We start from the raw sequence: 9353 nt of genomic DNA on the forward strand, positions 1-9353 counted from the left end.
TCCCCTGAAGTTGGATAGAAAGGAAGAAGATGGTAAAATCGTGTAGCTGATTCTCAAATGGTAAAATGTGATGATGGACCTAGAGACCAGTCATGCTGATTATTGGTCATTAGGCCATCCCCTCTTCACACATCTAGAATCCAAAAGAGACATCCAAGTGATCAGACTATTTAGGTAGAGTAGGAATTGTATAGGAATTTGAATTCTAAGATCTGGACTGAAGAATGTTCTGGTTATGTCATTTGTTAGTTACGTGGCTTGGGTAACTTGTTCAACCGTTCGACTTTTACAGAAAATATTATTTATCCATAAGCTAATGAAAAAAGATAATTTAGGTGAGGGACTTTGTACAAAACTTGGAAAATGCATACAAATAAGTGAGAAATAAACAGTTTGGATTAAAAAATCAATAATAACCACCTCACACTATTAAGATGGCTATCATCAAAGAGACATAAGTACTGATGAGAATGTAGAGAAATCAGAGCACTTATAAACACTGCTAGTGGAAATGCAAATGCTAACAGCACTTTGGAAAATAATCTGGCAGTTTCTGAAGAGGTTAAACAGAGTTACCACATGACCCAGCAATTCTACTCCTAGGGATATGTAAGAGAACTAAACACATCCATCCACACAGAATTTTGCATGGGAATGTTTATAACAGCATTATTCATAATAGCTAAAAGGCAGAAACAATCCGAATGTTCACGAGTTGATGAATGGATCAACAAAATATGGTGCCTTCCTAGAATAGATTTTTTTTTTTTTTTTTTGGAAATAGAAAAGAACGAAGTACAGCTTGAACACACCTTGAAAACATTATGTTAAGTAAAAGAAACCAGTCACAAGAGATCACATATTGTGTTTGATCTTAGCCAAAAGGCCAAGAAGTGATAAAGATCACATATTGGATGATTTGATTTATATGACAGGTCTGGCACAGGAGAATCTATAGAGAAGCAAAGTAGGTTAGTGGTTGCCTCGAGCTGGGAATGGGGTGGGGAGAAATGATGAGTGACTGCTAATGGGTATTGAGTTTTTTTGAGGGGGGTGGGTAATGAAAATGTCAGAAAATTGATTGTGGTGATAGCTGCAAAAATGTGAATATACTATAAACCATTGAGTGGTACACTTTAAAAAAAAAAAAACCAAGGATTTCTAACTTTTTCTGTGAGTGAAACCAATGTGATACTGAGTTTATTAATAAGAAAAATAGAATTGAGAAATAATATGCTGAAATAAGGACATTTAAGATTATTTTATACTGTTTTCATGTCGATAAGCTTTTGATTTGTATATTCATGTAGACATGAGATTTCTTGGACTAGGAGATAATTATTGCTCACAGCAACAATCTCCTCTACTCCCTTCTGTCCTGCTTCCTCCCCTGGTGGGGATGTGGTGGGAGCTGGGTGCCATCCTATGTGTATGGGGTCTATGCTGTGGTGCAGCATCCCTGAATACATGGACCTGAGAGCTTTTCTGAGGTTGGAAATAAATTTAATCTCCTTAATGCAAACAAATTTTCCTTGGGAAGAGAAGCAGAAGGGTCCTGGGTTGTTATTCTTTGAAATATGAATAAATGTCCTCAGGGGAAAGAGAAGACAAGCTTTCTGAATCTACAACCTGTGGGACACTGACGGTCTCCAAAGCTTTGGGTCTCATCCCTTACTTGAAAGCTAAACACACTCCTCCGGGGAGTAAGTAAATCTGCTTTCTATTCAGTCATCATTTCACTTCCAAGGCTGGTCTTTTAACCTTGTCCCAGTAAAATTTGCCTAGAAAGCTCTCACCATGCAAAAACAAAAATATTCACTTCCTAACATACATATAAACCCTGGTGTCAGATTCAAGTCATTGTTTGAAAGGAATGTTTACAGGGCATTCTTTTAATCACTATTATTTGAAACACATTTATCAGAGCCAGAGATCCCAAAACATCTCCATGTTTGGGGGGAAACATCAATATTATCATCTTCATATTTTCCTCTATGTAGTTGCAACCTCTATGCCTTTACAACACACCTTCCAGGCCCGTGGGAGAGGAGCTGTGGAAAAGGGGTCATATATTTGGTATTCAACACTCCTGAAAAAAATGGGCATTCGGCTAATATGTGGCAGAATGTATTTTTCAAAACTGTCTGCAATGATAATTCCAGCTCCCAATGCTCCTCCAAAACCTTGCCACAGGGTTTCTATTTTGGAAATAGAAAACAATGAAGTTTTTAATTTTTCTTTGCTATTGCCTGTCAAGAGGCAGAGCCTATGTCCCCTCCCCTTGAAGCCAGGTGGGCCTTTGCATTTGTCTTGGCTAACAGGGTATGGTGACAGTGACTCTGGTGCTTCAGAGCTGGGTCTGCCTGACTCGATCTCATTAGGACATGAGCCTTTGGAACCCGAGCCATCTGTTCGATGTCCACCTACCCTGATGTTGCTGTGCTGAGAGAGACAAACACACACAGAGACAAACAAACATGCCTAAGGGTCCTCAGAAGTTCCAGACTCCAGCTTTTTGAATCTCCCCTGTCCATGTGGCAAACGTGGGAGGAGCAAACATTCAGAACATCCAAGCACCAGTCATCATCTGACTGTACCTGCTGTGATGCTCTCTGAGTGAAAAACCATCCAAGCCTCATCACATTTCCCAAATTGTGAGAGTTCATAATAAAATAATTGTTGTTTTGCACCATTAAGTCTTAGTGTGGTTTGCTATGGTTAACCAAAACTTCCTTTGACTGTTAAATCAGCAAAAACAACCCACGGAAGGATGAGATTATTTGTAAGTGTGATAGAGGTGACTTGGGAACATGAATTGAATCAAGGCAAAATCCCAGGGAGGGTGGAAAAGATGAAAGTGTAAAAAAGAAAGGTGATTCTCTCAATGGTACTGTATCAGACCTGAGCGGTGGGGAATACCGGGTCCTGCTGCCAATAAGATTCTATCAGTTTTTGTCCTGCGTTGTTCCTTCAACAGTCTTTGAATCTGGTGAGTTACAGAAACAAGGATTTGTGGGGCTTCTACCATGACCTGGATAATACATCTTTTAGGACTAACTGCTCTCCCCTGTTTTGAGCTCCTGCCCACCCAGAAAGCTGATTGGTTTCAGCTTTCCCCCTTATATCTGTCAACAAAGAGAACATGCTGACCAGACCAGCACTCAGAACTGTGCTGAACCAAGCCACACCTATGGTTCTGTTGGGTGAGATGCTGTAAGTGAGGTTGATACATCAGTGCCCTCTGATATTAGTTCATGTAAATCAGTCTCCTATAACCTGATTACCTCAGAGTACACTGATAAAAGTGGGAAAGGACCCTTATGACTTCTGGGAGGCTTTGCCACTGTGGCCTCCCTCAGAGTTGGCTTTCCACATATCTCTTCCTATCTCCAACTCTCATCTGGTCAACAAGATTGCTATTGTAATGATCGCTGGTATTTGGCAACACTACGTCAGACCTTTTACCTTATTGAATTAAAATATTTAATCTACAGAAGCAACAAAAATTCTGGACTCTTAAATAGAGTAAATCCTAACTTATGTTTTATAATAAATGGAACTTACTCTGACTTTTGGAACATTAATGGAAATGGAACTGTCCCTGATTTTTTTTAGTTTTTCTTTGCTATTGCCAATGTTAGTCAATGGTAACAAAAACCACAATAAGCAACATTAAGTGCTCACTTAGTAATAGGCACATTATTTCAGAAAATAATCAATATTTAATTGGATCACAGGTGATTTTTTTTAAAAAGTCAGATTATTGAGGTATAATTTACAGACAGTAAAATTCACCCTTTTAAAACAGAGTTCTATGAGTTTCAATTAAAAGTATAAATCATGTAACCAATACTCAATCAAAATATAGAACATTTTCATTATTCCCTAAAGTTCACTTGTGTCCCTTTGTGGTCACTTTTCTGCCCCCACCCATAGGCTCTGGCAACCAGAGAATTCGTTTTGGTCCTTATAATGATGCCTTTTCCAGAAGAGCACATAAGTGAAGTCATAAAGCATGTAACTTTTTGAACCTGGTGGCTTTAACTGAATCTATCACTTTCCATCATGTCTGTTCATGTTATTGTATACCAGTGGCTTATTCCTTTGCATTGGTGCTTAGTATTTCACAGTGTGAACTTATCACATTTTGTTTGTCAACTCAACAATTAATGGACATTTGAATTATTTCTAGTTTGGGGGCAATAATAGATAAAGTTCATAAAAATTGGGCATAGGTTCTGGGTGGCATATTTCTTCATTTCTCTCAGATAAATACATAAGAGTGGACTTGCAGGTTGTGCATTGCAAACGCTTTTAAATATGTCAGCATCCTTACAAGCAGTCATTTATCAGAAGTATCACTATTAGTTTCTGTTAGAGATAGAAACTAAGACGCATAAAGGTAATACAATTGCTCAAAATGATGTAGGCAGTGGGCTTAAGCCCAGGCAGAGACTGAGGTTTTGATTCAGTTAAATTAATAGCTACTACTAACTTATCCCCAGCTGTGTGCCCATATTGGAATATAAGTGAGAACTGTGATCAAGTATGATAAAGACATGGTTTTAGATGGAGAAATTAATAGACTGGAGCTTCACATGGAAACCTTTATAGACTCATTTTGGGAACATTGGAATAGTTCATAAAGAAGGTGATGCAAGTCAATTCAAAACTCAATTCAAAGATGAGCCCTGACCTTTACTTTTTAATCTAGTTCACATAGTATATAGAGTGTGCCAAGCTCCAGCATTGAAGCTGAACTCTGATAGGTGTTTTCTCAGAAGGCTCCTCTGCTGTTGATGCCTACTAAATATCATGTTCACACCAAAACAAGAATAAACAGCATACCCTTTCAAACACATATATACATTTGTGAATTTCTAACACTGCTTTGTCACAATAACAATAGTAATAACTTTAGTATATGAATAATTAACATCTTTAACAGTTGCATTTTCTATTCAATTATATATTGCCTTGGATGCCTAAATTATATTCATAATATGAACAAAAGAGAAACTGTAGCAAAGATTAAGCTCTAAAAATGTATTGTGAAGACTTTGGAGCTCTTCCATAGAGTTGGAAATAATGGAAAATTGACAGTGAAATATAAAAGTAGATCATGAATAGTTAATACCCAATTCTTCTATGATGTAGGAATTAAAATAAAAACTAAGGAGTCATCCTGGTGACAATTTAAGACAAATTTGCCATCTCCTGGTGCCCAGCACAAGGCCTTGCATTTATTATACACTGAATAAACATTTGCTGAGTTGAATTTAATCTTTCTAAGATAAATGTTTATAGGCATAGTGAGATAATAGTGGCAACTACTTTGTATAAAGTCTATGGGCTTAGCATTAATAAAGGCAATACATTTTTGTCTTTCTAACAGAACCAAAAAGGAATATAAATGCTGTTATTAATATGGGAACCAACTTCCTCAAAGAAATCCAAACTGAGAGGGATCTTTGACAGTTGTGACTGATGCTTGGCCCTTGAGCACCAGGGTATTCTTTTCTTATGGAAGTTAGGTACTAAGGGCTGGGGGTGTAGCTCAGTGGTGAAGTGTGTGCTTAGCATGCACAAGGCCCCGGTTTCAATCCCCAGCACACATGCACGTGCACACCGCCCCCCCCCCACACACACATAAAGAAGAATTTAGGTACTAAGAAAAACTTTCAGAAGGTCCTTTTGAGGAGAGGGCATTAAAAAAAAAAAAAGCCTCCAGCATCTGGAAACTTCTACCTTGTGAAGCTAAGCTCACCTTCTACTCCCGAAGCTGAAACTGATAAGACAGTCATTAGCTCAGAGTGTAGGCTCTGCCGCAAGAAGTTACTGGCCCCTGTTGGGGTTTGGAACCTGTAACTGCAAGAAGGAATCTACAGAATCTGGAAAGTCTGGGGGCAGAGGCAATGGGGCATCCGGCTTCTAGCAATTGAGTGGCTTAGTTCCAACAATGACTTCTGGATTCTGCCGCCTACATTATTGGCAGTTTATGCCAGTCTCTGTACACACCGTTGGTAGCAGAAGTGTCTTCATGGGACTACGTTGATGGTGTAGTTGGAAGTTGCTCAGCAATGCTTAGCCTTTCAATCTGGAACTAAGAACCTTAACTAATAAGTGACCCATTTTATTAAAATAGTTGGAAATAGCGAAAACACATAAAACAGTCTTGAGGAATAAACTAAGGCATATTGGTAACTACAAAAGAAAACAGAATAGTGATAGATAAGGATAACTGATGGCTGGGACTTGAATCATACAATACTTATCGATTTTACAATTAATGGTGGGATGATCCTTTGGCACTATTACCAAATTCTTTCTGTTTCTTTTTTTTTTTTTTTTTTTTCAGTTGATTCAAGACCCAAGGCAGCATCTTTCATGTTCTCACATTAGGCCAATTTACAGACAAGTGGCTACAATAAGAATGATATTTTCAAAATTTTACTGTCTTGAGTAATATGAATTTTTCATATTCTTAAAAAAAATGACTTTAAAGTAGGCTTCTCCTGGGAATGTAGTGGTTGGTTCCCCAGGTTTCATTCTCTTTGTCCCCTTTTTGATGGACACAGGCAGATTGTTTGGAATTCATCACCACTGCATCTCTAGTGACAGTTCCCAGATGTGGTGGTCAAGATGGCCATTATGATTTATCCCACAGAGAGAAGAGGACTGATGGGGAGTGTCCAGAGATGAGTTATTCCCTCTGTCATGAATGCTATAAAAACGATGCTGCCTTCTTCCATTGGTTGTGAATGAGGAAGTGATAGCCCCAATTATTCCTGTGACCATGTTCCTGTCACAAAGACTGAAAACTTCAGGGCTTTCCTGCCACTGGGGAAGTCTGAATGGAAACACAGAAGGAAAGTGGGTGTTGGGCATCCTTGAACTGCTGGACAAAGCCCTGCCCACCTGCCTATTCAGGTCTCCTGGTGAGCAAATGAGGAGTTGGATGCAGAGAACCGCACAATCAGTGAAAACTTTCAGACCTTGATGGAGGTCTGTCATCCAAGAACCCAGAGCAGGAGGAAGCAGGACTGGCCAGGGAGAGCTCAGGCCATCATGTGGGTTTTATAGTCTCAGCCAACCACAACAGGAGCTCCAGAACTGATTGCTAAGTGGGGGAGCCTCACATGGGACAGAAATGCCTAGTCACTCAGCCCCCCTGCACTTGATGGCCAGGACTGTCCAGAAAGCTCAACAATCTGTCCCCACTCAGCACTGTGGGGGACCCAGAATGCCCAGTGGCTGGTGGCTGTTAGCTGCCTGCGCTCCTCACTTCAGGGCAAATAGGGTCTTTTTAAAAGGAAAATCCAAGGGCTATGCCTCCTCTGTCTCTGGACTTCTTGACTTACTTGAGTCACTAAATCCATTTCTTATTGCTACCATTATTTTAAAATAGTTTGACTTCAGTTTTCTGTTACTTGTGACAGAAGGATTCTGACCCATTTGTCAAATCACATCTTTAGATTTTGAAAAGATTGGAAGTTCAGTTCAACACTCAATGAGCGAGATAGGTTAGTTATATTATTTCTTATCTTCAAGTGAATGAATGAAAAAACTTAGCACATACCATAGAACTGACATGCAGCTACATGCAAGTGGCAGCTGTTGGGATTGAGTTCTATTACAGTTGAGCTGCTCTTCTGTGGTTAATGACGGTAATTGAGTTTTTAGTGTCCAAGAGGTGCTGTGGTTTCTTTTTGCACAGAAGATAATATTTATAGTTCCTTATGTCAACTGATGAAAGATATAAAGTTTATAACCTAGTTTTATAAGCCTTTGCTTTGAACTCACAAATCTTGTTACTATATTTGCAAATCTAATAATTTTGTATTACAATTTTAAACACTTCATTTGTTATTTAATTAATGCTCAATTAGCTTATAAACTTGATGGGTGAAATCCCTTGATAATTAGCACTATTTAGAAACTTTATTCACTAGACTTTCCAAACCATAATTACCAATTTAATAAACTGATTCTCTCAAATATTTCCAACACCTAATATTTTAAATGGATAAATCTAAAATGAGAGATATTTACAATCATTATGAAACTCTTATAAATTTAACAAATCGGACATATACATTTGATAAAGCAGATTCTCTCATCTATTTTAAATATCTTAGCATAGATAAAGCGTACATGAAGCAACATAATAACTAGAAAACAGCTTACAAAAAAAGATGAACTCTATAAACTTACACGTTTCTGGAGTTGCACACTTAGTTATCCAACTAAGGGGAGCTGCTTACCATTAAGAATGCATTGTAGTTATTTTGTCAAAAATGGAGGCCATTGGGCTGGGGATATAGCTCAGTTGGTAGAGTGCTTGCCTTGTATGCACAAGGCCCTGGGTTCAATCCCTGGCACCACAAAAAAATAAAACAAACAAAAACAAAAACAAACAAACAAACAAACAAAAAAACAACTGAGGCCGTGAGAAGGTTGCTAGCTCAGGTTAGGGTAAGGAATGTGACCTGGGACTAGTACCTAGATGGAACTTAAAGGATCACACTTCTACCTGAGTCCCAGGGTATCAACCTCCAAGCCCCCTTTTATAATCTGGTTTTAGCTCTTCATCCTCAGTAGACTCCTAGCTTGTAGATTGCAGATGGAAAAAAAAAAAAAAAACAAACTTTAGTTTCATAACTCAATGGGTCATGTGTATCTGGTGTGCCTTTCAAGTTTTGTCCTTAACCAAATCTTCAACTCTGTAATACTTGATTTCTGTAGTCAGAATCCTGAACCCCCTGGCTAAATTGCAAGTCATATCTTTGCTGCCTGATTTGACATAATTAATTCAGCACCTTCTTTATATTTTACTTTTTTCATTTGTCTCAGCTGTATTCCAAAGAAATTTATTGAGAAAGAAAACATCTTCTCTGCTCTTAGAGAGTTATTCTTCTATTAGACATAGCTAAGACATGTACATAAATCACCCATAATTAAAGGCAAAAAAGTGAGACTACCATGAGTGTTAGAAGCAAATTTCTGTAAGGTCACTGTGGTAAGCAGAATTCTGAGATGTCCCTATGAACTTTGCCCTGGTGTTAATGTTATTCATGAAGTTATGTTATCTTACACCGCAAAAAAGATTTTCCAGATGTAACCAAGGTTACTAGACAGTTGATCTTAAGCTCAGGAAATTATCCTGATGGAACCTGCCCTTTAAATGCAGGGAATTTTCTGTGGTTGGTAGCAGAAGAGGAAGTCAGTGAAGATAAAGCGTGGGAGACAGTGAATGTGACGGAGGCTCTCTGTGGTTGAGAGACAGGGAACCACCAGGAAAGGACCTGGGAGTGGCCTCTTGATGGTGGTCCCCCAGGGACAAGCTCCAAGGG

The sequence above is a fragment of the Spermophilus citellus genome, assembly GCF_964194105.1.
Source record: "Spermophilus citellus genome assembly, chromosome: 7".
In the NCBI taxonomy this organism is placed as follows: domain Eukaryota; kingdom Metazoa; phylum Chordata; class Mammalia; order Rodentia; family Sciuridae; genus Spermophilus; species Spermophilus citellus.